Consider the following 17,480-nt stretch of genomic DNA (forward strand, 5'->3'; position numbering starts at 1 on the left):
GAAGATCCTGACGGCGGAGCCGCACTTTTCTCTGCCGTTGCAACGGGAACGTGTGGTGATGGTGCATGTGTACAACCCCTTCGTCCCTGTCGCCGACGTGGTCACCTTCCTCACCAGGTACTTCGATAAGGTGGGGAGCGGCACCGAGATTCGAGACGACCTGGGGATCTGGACAGGCAAACGCCTGTTTAAGGTCACGCTAAAGACCGATGGTAAGGGAGCCATTTTCCACCCTCCTTCCAGTTTCACTATCGGGGGAAACCGTGGCTACCTGGTCTACGCTGGGCAACCCAAGCATTGTCGCTCATGCGGCAAGGCTGGTCATGTGGCGGCCAACTGCAGCGCCTCCCTCTGCAAGATCTGCAAACAGGAAGGGCACCAGACAAAAGACTGCAAACAGGCCAAGTGCTGCAACCTGTGTGGCGAGGCAGGTCACCTCTACAGGACCTGCCCCAAACGCTGCCGTACTTACGCACAGGCAGCCAAAGCCGACCAGGGGGAAGCAGAAGAAATGTTTCGTGTCACTCCAACCACCAAGGCCCCCAGGGAGCTCAACGGGACAAAGGAGGACACAGAGAGAGACAAGGTGGAGAAAGAGATTGAGGCAACAGAGAGCCAATCAGCAGCACTACCCCCTGAACCTCCCAGTCCTCAGGACAGCGAATCAATGGAGGAGGAGGCAGCAGTGGAAAAGCAGCAGGGGGAGTGGCGGATGGTGAAGAACAAGAAAAGTAAGAGGGAGCGAAGAAGAAGCAAAGGCGTTTCCCAGAGAAACGGCAAGAGGCGTCTCCCATCCGACACGGATGACAAGGGCAGCAGCTCTTCGGATGATGAAGTGCCAGGGCGGCACCGACAGAAGAGGCGGCAAAGCTCCAGGGCGTTGGAGGACGAGACACCCGAGCTCCAGAAAATTGGAGACAACAAGGAGACCAGCGCACCCCAACTTTGCCTGCAACCTGAGGAGGCCAGTGCACCACAGCCCCTGGAATCTGGGAGCAGTGAGGCAATCATCGCACCCCAGCTCCAGGAAGCCGGGAACAGCAACACCCCAGAGGGGGTGAGTTTTGGAGAAGCTTCTCCAGCAAAGGTCATCTCAAAACCCACTCTCTACGTGAACCTCCAGATGCCACCGGAGCAGAACACGGCCAAGGAGATCTACCTCAGCCCATCCAAAGTGAAGGAATTTGAGCTCACTACGGGTATGAAGGAGCAGACTAAAGGTCTGGGACTCTCAGAGACAGTGGGTTTGGTAGGAGAATAAATGCTTTAAAATGGGTTTAAAGATTGTATCCATAAATGTGCGTAGCATTAAATCTACTACGCGATGTGTTGCGACCTTGGACTACCTAGCCAAGGTCAAAGCTGACCTGTTGTTTCTGCAGGAGTGTGCGATACCGCACCTCAGCTCCTACAGGCAATGGTCACGATGGTGGTCCCACGGGCCATCGATCTGGTCGGGCGGAAACGACTCTCGTTCCTCCGGCCTGGGTATTCTGCTGCGGGGAGGCAACTTCACCGTCTCCGAGGTCAAGGAGGTGGTGGACGGGCGCCTCCTCGTAGCAGACATAATGTACAAGAATGCTCCGCTCCGGTTAATTAACGTGTATGGCCCGGCACAAGGGGCTGAGCGGCTGGAGGTTTTTCAGCAGCTCCCACTGCTGCTGGCGACCTCCAGGCCGGTCATTCTGGGTGGTGACTTCAACTGCATCATCGATGCGGCTGGACGATCCGGCAGGGCCGGCAGCAGATTGGACGCTACGTCCAGATCCCTGATGGAAACAGTTAAGGATGCCAAGCTGCACGACGTCTTCAGCAACCCTGCAGACGGAGCGCAGCGTAGATACACCTGGTCGCGGCCAGACGGGTCCATTCGTTCCAGGATAGACTTCCTGTTTGTGTCCCGTGCATTCACAGTCAGATCCACCGAGGTCAAGCCGGTGTTCTTCTCTGACCACTGCCTCCTACTGGCAGACTGCCACTTGGAGAAGGACCTGAGGGTGGGCAGGGGGGCATGGAAGCTAAATGTGCAACTGCTGACCCCAGAGAACATTGAGGAGCTCAAGAGGGATTACAAAGGTTGGAGAACCGTGAAACCCCTCTTTGAGTCCCTGACACACTGGTGGGAAGCGATCAAGGGAAGCATCAAGAAGTTTTTCATCCTCAAAGGCACCCAGAAAGCTAGAAAGGAACAGAGGGAAATGTCCCGACTCCAGAAAAAGATGCAGAATCTGCTGCGGCTGCAGTCGATGGGGGTCGATGTCAAGGAGGAGCTCCAAGAGGTGAAGGGCCAGCAAGCCTCGCACTTTGCCTCGGAGGCCTCCAAGATCATCTTCCGTTCCAGAGTCCGCTCCGTGGAGCAGGATGAGACGTGCTCACGTTTCTTCTTCCAAAAGGTACACAGAGAGCGCTCTGTGATCAGCAGCCTGAAGGAAGAAGACGGCTCAGTAAAGTCATCACGGTCCGACATTCTGAGGATCAGCAAATCCTTTTATGCCGGATTGTATGACGTGAAGCCCACGGACAGCACGGCCTCCCAGTCCTTCCTGTCCTCTATCACGGAGGTCTTAGACCACAGTACGCGGGAGAGCCTGGACAAACCGCTAACTCCTGATGAACTGACTAAGGCCCTCGAGTCCTTCGAGAAGAGTAAAACCCCCGGAAGCGACGGCTTGCCGGCGGAGTTGTATTCGGCTCTGTGGGACTTGATCGGCCCAGACCTGCTAGGAGTGTATGAGAGTATGCTCCTGGCCGGCAGCATGTCAGAATCCATGAGGAAAGGCATCATCACCCTCATCTACAAGCACAAGGGGGAAAGGGAGGAAATTAGAAATTGGTGACCCATTTCACTGTTGAATGTGGACTATAAGATTCTGTCCAAGGTCATCGCCAAACGGGTCAAATCCGCTCTGGAATTGGTGATTCACCCTGACCAGACCTGCTCTGTGCCAGGCAGGAAGATCTCTGACAGCCTGGCGCTGCTCAGGGATACGATTGCCTATGTACAGGACAGGGGTGTGGATACCTGCCTCATCAGTTTGGATCAGGAGAAGGCCTTTGACAGAATATCGCACACCTACATGGGGGATGTGCTCTCCAAAATGGGGTTTGGGGAGGGAATTCGAAATTGGATCCAACTGCTCTACACTAACATCAGTAGCGCAGTCTCAATCAATGGGTGGGAAACAGATAGCTTTCCGATTAAATCTGGAGTCAGGCAGGGCTGTCCTCTCTCGCCTGTCCTTTTCGTGTGTTGCATAGAACCCTTTGCCGAGTCCATCAGGAAGGATCCGGGCATAAGAGGAGTGACGATCCCAGGCAGTGGAGGCACTCAGGTAAAAGCCTCCCTGTACATGGACGACGTCGCCGTCTTCTGCTCGGATCCGCTGTCGGTGCGCAGACTGATGCACATCTGCGACCAGTTCGAACTGGCCTCGGGAGCCAAGGTAAATCGTGGGAAGAGCGAGGCCATGTTCTTTGGGAACTGGGCTGACCGATCCTTTGTCCCCTTCACTGTCAGGGCTGACGGCCTGAAGGTGCTGGGGATATGGTTCGGAGGGACCGGGGCATGCGTTAGAAACTGGAAGGAGCGAGTGGCTATGGTGAAAAGGAAACTGGGCATGTGGGAGCGACGCTCCCTCTCCATTGCGGGAAAGAACCTGGTCATCAGGTGTGAGGTACTCTTGCTGTTGCTGTACGTGGCGCAGGTCTGGCCCATTCCAGACTCCTGCGCGATGGCGATCACTCGAGCCATCTTCCGCTTTATCTGGAGGTCGAAAATGGATCGTGTCCGCAGGGACGCGATGTACAAGCCTCTAGATAGAGGGGGAAAAAACGTGCCCAACATCGCCCTCATACTGATGGCCACCTTTGTGTGTGGCTGCATCAAGCGGTGCGTAGACCCTCAGTACGCAAACACCAAGTGTCACTACGTGCTGAGGTTCTACCTGTCCCCGGTGTTGTGAAGGATGGGTCTGGCCACGCTGCCGCGGAACGCTCCAAGTAGTTGGACCGTGCTGTACCACCTGTTCCTCGTGGAAAAATTTATGCAGAAAAACACCTTTGACCACAAGTCCATCAGGCAGTGGTCAGCACGTAACGTCCTAGAGGCCCTGAGGGAAAAGGAGAGGGTGGACCCTGTGGGATGGTTCCCCGAGCAGACTGTCAAAGTCATTTGGCAGAATGCCTCATCGCTAGAACTTTCCAACAAGCACCAAGACGTAGCTTGGCTGGTGGTGAGAAAGGCCCTCCCCGTCAGATCCTTCCTACACGCCAGGAGGCTCACCCCCTCTGCACGTTGCCCTCGAGGTGGCTGTGGTGGGGAAGAGACCGTTGTTCACCTCCTTGTGGATTGTGCCTTCGCAAAGAAAGTCTGGAGAGAGATGCAGTGGTTGCTGTCGAGGTTCATCCCGAGCAGTTCTGTGACACAGGACTCTGTGCTCTACGGGCTGTTCCCAGGGACACACACCGAGACAAACATCGACTGCAGCTGGAGGATCATCAACTCGGTGAAAGAGGCGCTTTGGTCTGCCCGAAACTTGTTGGTCTTCCAGCACAAAGAGTTGTCCCCGACCGATTGTTGCGGACTGGCACAATCCAAAGTCCAGGACTACGTGCTGAGGGACGCACTAAAGCTTGGGGCAGCTGCCGCAAAGGCGCAATGGGGAAGGGTCGCTGTCTAAGACCTTTCTACCACAGCGCACCGAGAGACTGGGAACTGTTTAGAGCCCCTCGGGCTGTACAGATCAAAATGAAAGGCTGTAAATGATTGTAATATTGTTTGTACCGATGCACCTGGTGATACATTTTGTAAAAGTTTAACCTGGATTGTACCCTTGTAATGTTGTTTTTGAAATGGTTTGGAATGTGATTGAAGATATTTTATGAATAAAGTATATTTTTACAAAAAAAAAAATCTGCTGGCAAAGGGCGGTACTGCAGGCCGGAGTCATAGCGCTTTGTCACCAGCAGAGGGCGCGCGCGCGTCATCGTTACAAACGCATCAAAGCGCCCCCCCCCCTGTTGGAAATCTAACAGTACTGCAGGCTTAAAGCTCACCTGGTGGCTCAGCTTTGGAGGCTGCTGCTGTCTCCAGAACTGTCTCAGGGCATTGAGGGGGTTCTGCAGAAATGCTTCAAGGTGCCTGGATAGATCTGGAGGGAGGACTCCAATCAAGGCGGAGCCTCTCCTATTCTGGTGGGTTGCTGCACTTTGTGCACTTCTCTCATTTCCAGGAAGCAGCTCATGAAAGTCTCTGCGGGGGAAGAAGTGTGAAGAAAGTGTGAAGGCACAGACCATAGGAACAAGGGGAGATCATTCAGCCCCTCGAGCCTGATCCACCATTCAATGAGATCTTGGCTAATTTCGACATAACCTCATATGCCTGCTTGTGCCTCTTAACCCGAACACATTTGTTTAACAAAAATCTATAAGACCATAAGACACAGAAGCTGAAGAAGGTCATGTAGCCCATTGAGTGGAGAGGAATACAGTTGACGTTTCGAGTCCGAATGAATCTTCACGAAGAGTCATTTGGACTCGAAACGTCAACTATATTCCTCTCCGCAGATGCTGTCAGACCTGCTGAGTTTTTCCAGGTATTTTTGTTTTTGTTTCAGATTTCCAGCATCTGCAGTATTTTGCTTTTATGTAGCCCATCAAGTCTGCTCCGCCATTCAATGAGATCATGGCTGATCTGATAATCCTCAACTCCACTTTCCTACCTTTTCCCCATAACCCTGGATTTCCTTCCTGATTAAAAATCTGTCTATCTCAGCCTTGAATATACTTAATGACCCAACCCCTACAGCCCTCTGTGGTAAAGAATTCCACAGATTGACTACCCTCTGAGAGAAGAAATTCCTCCCCATCTCTGTCTTAAATGGGCGACCCCTTACTCTCTCAGACTCAAAATTAACAATTGATCGAGCTTCAATTGCAGCCTGTGGGAGAGAGTTCCAAGCTTCTCCCAGCTTTTGTGTGTAGAAGTGATTCCTAATTTCACTCCCGAAAGATCTGGCTTTGATTTTTAGATTCATGTCCCCTAATTACAGACTCGCTGAACAGTGGAAATAGTTTCTCTCTATTGACCCTATCTGTTCAGTAATTGTTTGAGGAAGAGCGAGGTCTGGCGAACTTGCAAACTGCCAGGCCTTTGGCTAAAGAGCTCATTAGGGATGTCCTCAGTGAAACTGGAGCTGTTGGCAGCAGCCCATCCTTCATGCCTCATTTTCAATGGAATCATTCTTGTCCTGACATTCCACACGCCCACATATTCCCAGATCAGATCCATTCCGTTCATCAGTCTCCTGGGAATTTCCCCTCCTTATTGGAAATCAATCTACACAAGTGATTTCAGTGTCACCGTGGAGAATTCACCTTATAGAAAATAAAATAAAGAAAGATTTGCATTTTTAAAGGAACCTTTACAAATTAACGTGTTATACAATGAAGTTCTTTGGAAGTGTGGTCACAAAGCAAGGTGCCACAATGAACAGAAATTAATAAATGATCAGATACTCAGATTTTTAGTGTTGTTAGCTATTGGATTCTGATCCTCCAACAGTGCGGCACTCCCTCAGTACTGACCCTCCGACAGTGCGGCACTCCCTCAGTACTGACCCTCCGACAGTGCAGCACTCCCTCAGTACTGACCCTCTGACAGTGCGGCACTCCCTCAGTACTGACCCTCCGACAGTACGGCACTCCCTCAGTACTGACCCTCCAACAGTGCAGCACTCCCTCAGTACTGACCCTCTGACAGTGCAGCACTCCCTCAGTACTGACCCTCTGACAGTGCGGCACTCCCTCAGTACTGACCCTCCGACAGTGCGGCACTCCCTCAGTACTGACCCTCTGACAGTGCGGCACTCCCTCAGTACTGACCCTCTGACAGTGCAGCACTCTCTCAGCACTGACCCTCTGACAGTGCGGCACTCCCTCAGTACTGACCCTCTGAAAGTGCAGCACTCCCTCAGTACTGACCCTCTGACAGTGTGGCACTCCTTCAGTACTGACCCTCTGACAGTGTGGCACTCTCTCAGTGCTACACTGGGAGTGTTAGTCTGGATTATGCGTTTAAATTATGTGGAGTAGGAGCTTTTAATCCACCATTGTCTTGGCTCTGAGGCGAGAGTGTTACCTACTGAACAATAGTTGACATCTCGAGTGCTGGTCGAAATATAAATTCCTTTCTTTCATCCCTCAGACATCCTTTAATCCTTCTGATTTTCCCTCCCTATCCCACCATTATCCTTCCTCATTGCCCTGTTATTGTGTTTTACAGGGATAGTCACTCAATCTATGTTCTGGGTACTTGGTCTGATGTTGATGGAATATTACAGGGCAGAGATTTTACCATGGGATTTACAGTTTGTTTACTTGCTGGAACAGGTATTCTTACCTTAATTTCCATAATGTCTGTTCCACCAGCAGTTCTTACAACAGTTGTACACAAATCAGATGGAAACATTTGAAGTCATTTCCAATGCAAATGATTTGAATAGACAGGATTGTGAGGGATCAGGGTTTGCAGTAGTGAGGAGCACTGACAGGTTCCACCAGTGACGGTGGGGAACTCATGTCAGTGTGTGAGAACACAGGAGGGGCATGGGCTGGAATAAAATAAAGGGAGAAATTTTGAGTGAGGAAAGGAGGGAGAAGGAGGGCTAAAGGAGCTTAGTGGCAGTGGGAGAAATGGAACAAAATAGACGAGGAGAGCGGTGGGGGGGGGGGATGGACAGGGAGAAGCAATCAAACTAATCTGATTATCTGGTCATTATCACTTTGCTGTTTGTGGGAGCTTGCTGTGCACAAATTGGCTGCTGCATTTCCTACGTTACAACAGGGATAACACTTCAAAGCTATTTCATTGGCTGTAAAGCACTTTGGGATGTTCTGAGGTCATGAAGGGTGCTATAAAAATGCAAATTCTTTCTTTATTACAGCCTTAAGAATTCATGACTGCTTTTCAATTGTTGCTATGTGGAAAAATAGAGTGGTCAACATGTGCACAGGACAATCCCGCAAACAGCAAATGACTGGAAGACCAGATAATGGTCCTGACTTTATTTTTATTTATGGCGTTGGTCGAATAAAGAGTGTTGGCCAGAAATCTCTGCTTGTCTCCAAATACAAACTTATCTGATCTGGAATACAGGGCCAGGGTCTAATGGCTCATTCCAGAGGCAGAATCCCATCAAAATAACATGTCTCAGGCACCGGACTGAAGGGTCAGCCCAGATTACAGCCTCACATTTGTAATGGGCAAGAGTGTTACCATCATAGGGCAAGGGAGATCAGAGAGATTACAGAGGGGGTTGTGCAAGGTAAGAGGGAAGGAGTCAAAAGGGTAGGGGAGCGGGGTAATCATCAGCATAAGGGAAGTATTCTAAAAGGCATAAAGTGGATTAAAAAGGGAACATCACAGGAATGAGAGAAGGGATATATGGAGGAGACTGCCTTTCCTGGTGACACATTCACTCTGTTCTGCATGGGACATTATTAAGTTGCCTAAAGAAACACCCTACCTTATACTATATATTATAATACACAGCGAGTCATACCAGGATTGTCACTCTACGTATATATGGGATATTCTCCCAGGATAGTCGCTGTACCAAAGTAAAGTGAAGTGTATTCACTGTTGTAATGTAAAGTGAAATATCACATGTCGATACCCACAGACAACCCCTCACCAGGATCTACTGGCCAAGAAGACCTTATTTTGACTGTTCTCACTGTTGGTGCCTCATTTGGCTGCCAGAAGTCACTGGAGAAATATGTCACCCGATGGTTCAAGGCCTGAGGCCCACTTTCACCAGGAGAGCAACACTATTGGTGAAAAAAAAATCACTGATGCCTTGAATTTCTTTGTCACCGGAACTTTCCAGGCAGCATCCTTGTGGCTCACTAACTGCTTCTTCCTGAGTTGGTTTCTCTGGGCCTGATATTTCTGTTGGGAAGTGGCTACTCTCCACAGCAAACTGGAAAAGATGGAGAGGTTTGTGTGTGGGTGACTGGCAACTGCTTCACACCTCATTGCTTTCTGAGCATATTGGTTGGTGCTGCAATGAAATATATCCTCTGCCTTGATGAACCATTATAATCTCTTGTCTGTCATGTTTGGTTTTCTTTCTGTTGATTGGGGAAAACAGTTATGGTGTTATGTGTGTGTGTGTGTTTGGGCGTGTGTGCTTATCTGTTTGTCGATGTGCCTGTATCTGCCGGGTCTGTGAATGCCCCTCATGAATACATCCCCGTTTGTGCGTTTGGGAATGTCTCTGTTTGTCTGTGTGTCTCTACGTCTTTTCTTTGCAGTTTACACAGAGTCACAACCATTTCCCCTGGAGCTCTGTGTGAATCTGCAGAATAATTTTTGTAGTCCAGATATTACATTACACAATGGTTAATAGCCTCTGAGTGGACTGTTTAGGATCTGTTTATACTAAGCATGGATTAACATTGACATTCTATGTAAAATTATCCCTTTACTGCTAAATGTTATAAACATGACTGTTTTCTTCCTCTTTCCATCATATCTTCTTCCTTCTGCCTCTCTTTCCTTGCTATTTTCCTTCTGCCGCTCTCTCCTTCCTTCTTTCTGCCCTATCTCCCAGCTTCACTCAGTCTATCTCTCTGTTTGCTCCCTATCTGTGAAACAGGGCGGTTTTCTGTCTTACCAAACTCGAAGCTTTCTCTGTACGGCTTAGATAAGAATTCTGTTATCTGTGAGATGTAAGTGTGCTGCTTAAAAAGAGGGAATTAAAAAAGAAACATCAGGCTTCCGATGAGGGAACTGGAATAAACATATCTGAATCTGAAATGCAAATGATTCCCAGTGACAGCGTAACTTTACATTTAATGTGCTGTAAAAGTTTCTGATTATTAAATACACTCCAAAACTGCGTGTTCCCTTTAACAAAACATCTACACGTTAAATATATGCTGAAACCCTGTACTCTCTGTGACCGGTATGTGTACATTAAATACACTCTCCTTTGTAACAGGTATTGATTCCAAGTTGTTCAAACCTTGTAAGACCAGAGCCGCCTTAATCGGCAAAATGTTCTGACCAATGTGAATGAGTGTTGTAGACATTACTACACCCACAGAGCTAGGTGACTACCAGGAATATTATTCACCAAAGCATTTTTATTTTTAATGACAAAAATGATTGACACTCCTGATGATATTTGTACGTCTGTTGAGATATTGCTCTGTAAGTGAATGTTTACCGGACTCTGTCATTTAGTTTATACCTTGTGTGTGTGTCTCTGTTTATTTGTGTGTCCCACTCCGTATCTTTCTCTCTGTCTCTTTCAGCATGTGTGTGACTGTGTGTGAGTGTTTGTGTGTGTCTGTGTCTCTGTGTCTGAGTGAGTGTGTGTGTGCGTGTGTTTGTGTGTCTGTGCCTGTGTGTGTGAGCGTGTGTGTGTCTATGTGAGTGTGTGTCTGTGTGAGTGTGTGTCTGTGTAAGTGTGTGTGTGTCTGTGTGAGTGTGTGAGTGTGTGTCTATGTGAGTGTGTGTGTGTCTGTGTGTGTCTCTGTGAGTGTGTGTCTGTGTGTGTGAGTGTGCCTGTGTGTGTTTGATTGTGTGTCTGTGTGAGTGTGTGTGTGTGTGTGTGAGAGTGTCTGTGTGAGTGTGTGTATCTGTGTGTATGAGCAAGTGTGTGTATGAGTATATCTGTGTGAGTATGTCTATGTGTGTGTGTCTGTGTGTGTGTGTCACACTCTGTGTGATTGTATGTGTCACAGGAGGAGATGGCAGTTCTGAAATAATGTCTGAGATTTCTGATTCTGTCTGTCCCTCGGTGTGTGTATCTCTCTATCCCTCTGTATACTTCTCTATCTGTCCCTCTGTTTGCTTTTTATTTCCTTTAATTTCTTTATTTCCCTTCATTTTTGTGCATAGGTATCATTTTCTGACCTTCTACATGTATCTCTCCCTCTATGTGTATTTCTCTCCCTCTTTCTCTGTGTCACTCTGTCCCTTTCTGTCTTTGTGAATATGTGTGTCCCTTTCTGTCTCTGTCTCTAAATGTGTCTTTCTAAACACCTCTCCATATCTATGTTTCTCTCTCTGTCTCCTTCTCTACCTCTGTGTAACTATGTCTCCTTCTCTCTCAGTTCTGATGATAAGGTCACAGACTTGAAATGTTAACTCTGTTTCTTTCTCCACAAATGCACCAGACCTGCTATTTCTAGTATTTTCTGTTTTTATTTCCAATTTCCAGCATCAGTCTCTGTCTCTCTGTGACTGTGAGTGTATGTTTGTCTGTAACTCTGTTTGTGTGTGTGGCTGTAACTCTGTGTGTCTCTGTAACTCTGTGTATGTATCTCTGCAATTCTATGTGTGTGTGTGTGTGTCTCTGTAAATCTGTGTGTGTTGCTGTAACTGTGTGTATGTCTCTCTCTGTGGCTGTGTGTCTCTCTGTAACGCTGCCTCTCTCTGTAACTCTGTGTGCATATCTGTAGCTGTGTGTGCCTCTAACTCTCTTTGTTTCTGAAACTCTATATGTCTCCCTGTAACTGTGTGTGTGTCTGTAACTCTATATGTCTCCCTGTAACTGTGTGTGTGTGTGTCTGTAACTCTCTGTGTCTCTCTGTGACTATGTGTATGTCTGTAACTCTCTGTAACTCTGTGTGTCTTTCTGTAACTGTGTGTGTGTCTCTGTAACTGTGTCTCTCTGTAAGTGTGTGTGTAACTCTCTTTGTAACTGTGTGTGTGTGTGTGTGTGTGTATTTAACTCTCTCTGTAACTCTATGTGTCTCTCAGTAACTGTGTGAGTGTCTCTAACTCTCTCTGTAACAGTGTGTGTCACTCTGTAACTGTGTGTGTCTCTGTTACTGTGTGTCTCTCTGCAACTGTGTCTGTGTGTCTGTAACTCTCTCTATAACTGTGTGTCTGTGTGTGTGTGTAACTCTCTCTCTAACTCTGTCTCTCTGTAAATGTGTGTCTCTGTTACTCTGTGTGTCTCTCTGTAACTGTGTGTGTCTGTAGCTGTGTGTGTCCCTCTGAAACTGTGTGTCTCTGTAACTGTGTGTCCCTCTGTAACTGTGTCTCTCTGTAACTGTGTCCCTGTAACTCTGCGTGTCTCTCTGTAACAGTGTGTGTGTGTGTAACTCTCTTTGTAACTGTGTGTGTGTGTGTAACTCTCTGTAACTCTGTGTGTCTCTCTGTAACTGTGTCTCTGTTACTCTGTGCGTCTCCATGTAACTGTGCGTGTGTCTGTGACTCTCTGTAACTCTGTGTGTCTGCGTGTGTGTATCTATCTGTAACTCTGTTACTGTGTCAAAACAGCTATGCACTTCTCTCTTCTTCTATTGGCCAACGTGAGACTCCTAGAAAACAGATTTGCGGGGAAAAATAATTATCAGATTGAAAAATCAGGGCGGGTTAAAAAGAGAAAAGGCAAAAGAGTGAAGCACGGGGACAGAGTGATGTGAACAGACAGTCTGCGGCGGAGAGACAGCGAGGGACAGCGTTTGGAGAAAGTTCAGTCCTGCAGCTCTGGGAGTTCACACTCCGGGTCCAGTTTACACAGGAACAGGAGCAGATCCCGCTTCCAGACTGCCAGGTGAGTGCTACAGGAGTAACTCAGGCGGGACAGGGATTAGCAAATAGAGATTTAAAAACAGCCTTAAAGGAAACATCAAACAGTGACATTAGCACTTTAATCTTTCAATATAATTAATAAATATTTACAAATAAATATTAAAAATAGCCAGTAAAGTGTTCAGATATTGTACCGAGTACTTTTTTAAACATCACACCTGCTCTGTGTAATGTGCTCTCGGCTACAGGGGCAGGAACTTCATCCTGTTCCCTAAAATAGCAGGATAGTCCGATTGAAGTAAATCCTAATCCTGATCCGATTCCCTATTCCCAGAATCCGAGACACTGCACAGATCCTAGAGCTGGAGTTTAGTCCGAGTAATAAACCTCAATCTCAGTCTCTCCCCAATCCCAATCTCTCCCAATCTCAGTCTCTCCCCCAATCCCAGTCTCTCCCCCAATCCCAGTCTCTCCAACAATCCCAGTCTCTCCCCCAATCTCAGTCTCTCCCCAATCCCACACTCTCCCCCAATCCCAGTCTCTCCCCCAATCTCAGTCTCTCCCCAATCCCACACTCTCCCCCAATCCCAGTCTCTCCCCCAATCCCAGTCTCTCCCCCAATCTCAGTCTCTCCCCAATCCCACACTCTCCCCCAATCCCAGTCTCTCCCCCAATCCCAGTCTCTCCCCCAATCTCAGACTCTCCCCAATCCCAATCTCTCCCAATCCCAGTCTCTCCCCCAATCCCAGACTCTCCCCCAATCCCAATCTCTCCCAATCCCAGTCTCTCCCCCAATCCCAATCTCTCCCAATCCCACACTCTCCCCCAATCCCAGACTCTCCCCCAATCCCAATCTCTCCCAATCCCAGTCTCTCCCCCAATCCCAGTCTCTCCCCAATCTCAGACTCTCCCCCAATCCCAATCTCTCCCAATCGCAGTCTCTCCCCCAATCCCAGACTCTCTCCCAATCCCAATCTCCCCCAATCCCAATCTCTCCCAATCCCAGTCTCTCCCCCAATCTCAGACTCTCCCCAATCTCAGTCTCTCCCCAATCCCAGTCTCTCCCCCAATCTCAGTCTCTCCCCCAATCTCAGCCTCTCTCCAAATCCCAGTCTCTCCAATCCCAGTCTCTCCCCAATCCCAGTCTCTCTCCAATCTCAGCCTCTCTCCAAATCCCAGTCTCTCCAATCCCAGTCTCTCCCTCAATCCCAGTCTCTCCCCCAATCCCAGTCTCTCTCCCAATCCCAATCTCTCCCAATCCCAGTCTCTTCCTCAATCTCAGTCTCTCCCCAATCCCAGTCTCTCCCCCAATCTCAGTCTCTCCCCCATTCCCAATCTCTCCCAATCCCAGTCTCTCCCTCAATCTCAGTCTCTCCCCAATCCCAGTCTCTCCCCCAATCTCAGTCTCTCCCCAATCCCAGTCTCTCCCCAATCCCAGTCTCTCCCCCAATCCCAGACTCTCCCCCAATCCCAATCTCTCCCAATCCCAGTCTCTCCCCCAATCCCAATCTCTCCCAATCCCAGTCTCTCCCCCAATCCCAGACTCTCCCCCAATCCCAGTCTCTCCCCCAATCTCAGACTCTCCCTCAATCCCAATCTCTCCCAATCGCAGTCTCTCCCCCAATCCCAGACTCTCTCCCAATCCCAACCTCCCCCAATCCCAATCTCTCCCAATCCCAGTCTCTCCCCCAATCTCAGACTCTCCCCAATCTCAGTCTCTCCCCAATCCCAGTCTCTCCCCCAATCTCAGTCTCTCCCCCAATCTCAGCCTCTCTCCAATCCCAGTCTCTCCCCAATCCCAGTCTCTCTCCAATCTCAGCCTCTCTCCAAATCCCAGTCTCTCCCTCAATTCCAGTCTCTCCCCCAATCCCAGTCTCTCCCCCAATCCCAGACTCTCCCCCAATCCCAGTCTCTCCTCCAATCTCAGTCTCTCCCCCAATCCCAGTCTCTCCCCCAATCCCAGTCTCTCCCCCAATCCCAGTCTCTCCCCCAATCCCAGTCTCTCCCCAATCCCAGTCTCTCTCCAATCTCAGCCTCTCTCCAAATCCCAGTCTCTCCAATCCCAGTCTCTCCCTCAATCCCAGTCTCTCCCCCAATCCAAGTCTCTCCCCCAATCCCAGACTCTCCCCCAATCCCAGTCTCTCCCCCAATCCCAGTCTCTCCCCCAATCCCAGTCTCTCCCTCAATCCCAGTCTCTCCCCCAATCCCAGTCTCTCCCCCAATCCTAGCCTCTCTCCAAATCCCAGTCTCTCCAATCCCAGTCTCTCCCTCAATCCCAGTCTCTCCCCCAATCTCAGACTCCACCCCCCCACCCCCAATCCCAGTTTCTCTCCAAATTCCAGTCTCTCTCCCAAAACCCAGTCTCTCCAAATCCCAGTCTCTCTCCCAATCCTAGTCTCTCTCCCAAAGCCTAGTCTCTCCAATCCCAGTCTCTCCAATCCCAGGCTCTCTCCCCAATCCCAGTCTTTCCCCCAAACCCAATCTCTCCAATCCCAGTCTCCCCATCCCTGTTTCTCCAAATCCCAGTCTCTCCAATCCCAGTACCCCCCAATCTGAATCTCTCTCTCCCCTAATCCCTGTCTCTGAGTTAAAATAAACTAACGTAATAATGAATTCATATTGACAACTTTGCTTTCATCATAAATGTAGTTTATTAAAGGAACCCCGTCCTCACAAAAACAGTGTCAATCGTTTTTGAGGATTTGGGCTGTTTGAGAGTTGAATCTTTTTATCAGTTGCTCCCTTGTTTCGATGATGAATTTGGTGCAATTGAAATTGTCGTGATATTTATCGAAAAGAAAACTCTGGCAATTTCTTTTTCATTTTAATTTAACAGTAATCTCAATGGAGGAACTTTCTGGAACCTTGTTGAAACCTTTGTGAGTCTCTGGCTATTTAAACCTCTCCCTCTCCCATCATTTGAAGTGGGTGATGTGGGTGAATCAGCCTGGGAGCCTACGGGGTGTGAAGGTGTTTGTGGGAATTCTGCGGAACAATAAAATCCCCTGGGAAACAGAAACGGATTTTAAAAACTTCAGAAATAGAAGATTGCACTCCCAGGGCAGATGTAAAGATGCACCGAGGCAGCCTGTAAATACTGTTCCCCCTCTCCCTCATTTCAGTTCCCATCTGGTTGCTCCTCACACAGAAAGTACAGTACTAGTAATCCCGATGACTGGACTGATAATCTAAGTGATTGAGTTCAAATCCCACCATGGCAGTTTGTGAATTTAAACTCAATTAATTCAATAAATTCTGAATAAAAAGCTAGTCTCAGTAATGGCAACCAATAAAGGACCAAATTGTTGTACAAAACCACTTGATTCATTGTTGTCCCTTTAGGGGAGGAAATCTGCCATCCTTACCTGGTCTGGCCTACATGTGACTCTAGACCCACATCAACCTTAACTGCCCTCTGAAATGGCCTGAGAAGCCACTAAAACAGTTAACCAACACCTTCTCAAGGGCCAATAAGGATAGACAATAAATTATGTTCTTGTAATTGTCCAATGAATAAATAAATAAAATTAACCTTTGGCCATGTGGTTCATCACAGAGGACCTCAGTTTAAACATAGACACGGTCAGTGGGTAGTAATCAGAAGCAAAAACATTGAATGACTTCCCCCCACCCCAACCCCCACCCCACTCACTGAGGCCAATTGTGGCGTGTATTAGCTCACTTAACAACAACCAACATTCGTACAGCGCTCGTAACATAGAAAAACATTGCAAGGCACTTAACAGATGTGCGATCAAGATTTTACAAATGAACTCTCCTAGATCATAGCTTTCTGTGCAGGAATACCATCAGGAATAACAGAGGCGCCTCCATGTTTTTCTGTCCATTATTCGTCAGCTGTGGCTCATAAACTCATGGGGGGTCAAGTCTCACTGCAAAGGCTTGAGCACAAAATCCAGGCAGACACTACATCCCAATGCAGCGCAGGAACACAAGAAATAGGAGCAGGGGTAGACCATTCAGCCCATCGACCCTGTTCCATCATTTAATGCTATCATGGCTGATCTTGGGCTTCAACTGCGTTTTCTTGCCCACTACCTTAATTCCCTGAGACTAAAAGTCTATCGATCCCAGCCTTAACTGTATCCAGTGACAGGGCATCCCACAACCCTCTGGGGTAGAGAATTCCAAAGATTCACAACCCTTTGAGTGAAGTAATTTCTCCCCATCTCAGTCCTAAATGATCGGCCCCTTATCCCGAGACTGAGCCCCCGTGTTTTAGATCCCCTGGCCAGTGGAAACAATCTCTCAGCTGTAATAAAGACAGAAAATTCTGGAAAAACTCAGCAGGTCTGGCAGCATCTGTGGGGAGAGTAAAAAAAGAGAAATGCAAATTTGTTCTATTTCTCCGCACACTGACCTTTTCACTCGCACTGTGCAAACTCCGCATTGGGAGTCTTGATTAATAACTGCAGAGAAGTGGCCTGAGCTCAGGGAGCTCCTGACCCAATCATAGACTCTTACATCATGACAACCTACCCAAATAGTGCGTCCTACCAAATTATGGACTCCCATCCGCTCATAGATTCCTACCCGGTCTGGGACTCCTGCCCAATCAGGAACACATCAGGGGTTCTTAATCACTCCCGATATTCCATATTCCCCATTTCCAACATTCAAGTTTCCTTGGCTGTTGTTTTCACCCTGGGCAATATCCCAGGGTGTCAGTGGAATTTCAGTGGAGGACTCGATGCCTGTTTGTGACTCTATTAATGCTTTCCAATGACTTGCTGTGTGTTAAGACAAATCCTATTGTTGCAATAGTTTCACTGATTAGTTTTACTGAAGGCCCAGCCTCTGATAGACATTTGAGAGGAGAAACCCTAAATTGTCCTGAAATACATCGAAATATGAGTGTGTCAGAAATTCCCAGGAAAACCTTAGCCATTCCTTGAACCTTCCTGTT

The 17,480-nt window shown here is 48.4% G+C and overlaps 1 protein-coding gene across 3 annotated transcripts in view; it reads left to right on the forward strand.

Moving 5' to 3' along the window:
* The first annotated feature begins 10,669 nt into the window (after nt 1–10,669).
* gfi1b (growth factor independent 1B transcription repressor) overlaps nt 10,670–17,480 on the forward strand; it is a 33,839-nt gene continuing 27,028 nt past the window's right edge. For 2 of the 3 annotated variants that reach the window (XM_078550195.1, XM_078550197.1), the window contains exon 1: nt 10,670–12,575. The gene's annotated coding sequence lies outside the window, so the exon portion shown is untranslated. Of the gene's footprint in view, nt 12,576–15,389; nt 15,433–17,480 lie in introns of all 3 variants that reach the window. The other variant, XM_078550196.1, reaches the window with a different exon arrangement.

Source organism: Cetorhinus maximus, chromosome 10, assembly GCF_964194155.1.
Source record: "Cetorhinus maximus chromosome 10, sCetMax3.hap1.1, whole genome shotgun sequence".
NCBI lineage: Eukaryota > Metazoa > Chordata > Chondrichthyes > Lamniformes > Cetorhinidae > Cetorhinus > Cetorhinus maximus.